Here is a 1,314-nt window from a genome sequence, read left to right on the forward strand (position 1 = left end):
CCCCGATATATATATAGATATATATATATATATATATATATATATATATATATATATATATATATATATATATATATATATATATATATATATATATATATATATATATATATATATATATATATATATATCTGGCGTATAAAATAGTGTGGAAGATAAAAACATCAAAGGAAAAAATAACTTGCACCAAAAACTTTAACATTTTCATGCTGACGCTCACGCCGGGGGTATCGCTATAGCTCTCTGTTCTTCGAACAGGCGAGCTAAAAAGGAGAAACATTGTGGAAAATAAAATTTCACATTTTTTGCAAGCCAGCCACCGCCTGTTTCACTGCAGAACAAGTGGCCAACAACGTAGGCGAGTGACCCCTGATCCTTATTCAAGTCAATCGACATACAGTATTCAGCAGCAGTGCAGATATTGTAGAGCGCTTGCCATGTGGCTTAAGCACTACAATTAAATTGTTGATAAACAGGTCACTTGGCATGTGATTAGCAATCACCAAACCATCATATTAAGCATACACCTCCCGAAGACGCCCGGAATATCAAATATGACCGAATTGGACAAATGAACACTTTTTTTTTCGGAGTCGGAACTGCTTACAAGTTTGATTCTGGAGCTTAAATTTTGTAATTTGTAGTTTTGGAGATTATCGAGGTTATCACATTTGCGTAAATGAAATAAAGCCATGAACGCTGGCGTCTCCAGGGGTTTATAACCATTGCAATGTACCTAGCGATTCGTAACTATGATGAACAAGCATTCGATAATGAGTGAAGAAAGTGAAAAAAATAAAATAAACTTTATTGTTAAGAAATCGTTGCAGCCTGTTCCAAGTCAGGGCAAGGTTAAGCAGGCCAAAAAACATGGCGGCTTCAGACCCCGCCAAAACATGAACATGGCGAGGTAACCCAGGAAACGCCTTAAGACCCCATTGAGAGCGGTGGCCGAGGATGGCGCCTGATAAAGGATATAATTAAGTAAGGCAATTATCTTCAAAAAAGGTGTTTTAATTAACCCAAAGACCTAATTCTCACTCATGCACTTCTTTGGAGTTTTCTTAGTGTGCATGCAAAGTTTCAGGCATGGTTTCGGAGATTGAGGACACGCACACACCTACTTTGAGACCTGTGAGGGTTCTGTTCCATCTACTGAAATACGCATATGGAGATAAACACACACCATCAAATTATTCTGAGTCTCGAGTACATTCCCACCCCTCATCACCACCAATGTTGAGAAACAATGATTAAGGGAAACAATAAATTGTCATGTGTAAACAGTCATTGCTTTAAGAAAAGCCAAAGTCC

This window comes from Eptatretus burgeri, chromosome 16 (assembly GCF_056783735.1).
Source record: "Eptatretus burgeri isolate ZD-2024b chromosome 16, Ebu_testis_v1, whole genome shotgun sequence".
Classification (NCBI taxonomy): Eukaryota; Metazoa; Chordata; class Myxini; order Myxiniformes; family Myxinidae; genus Eptatretus; species Eptatretus burgeri.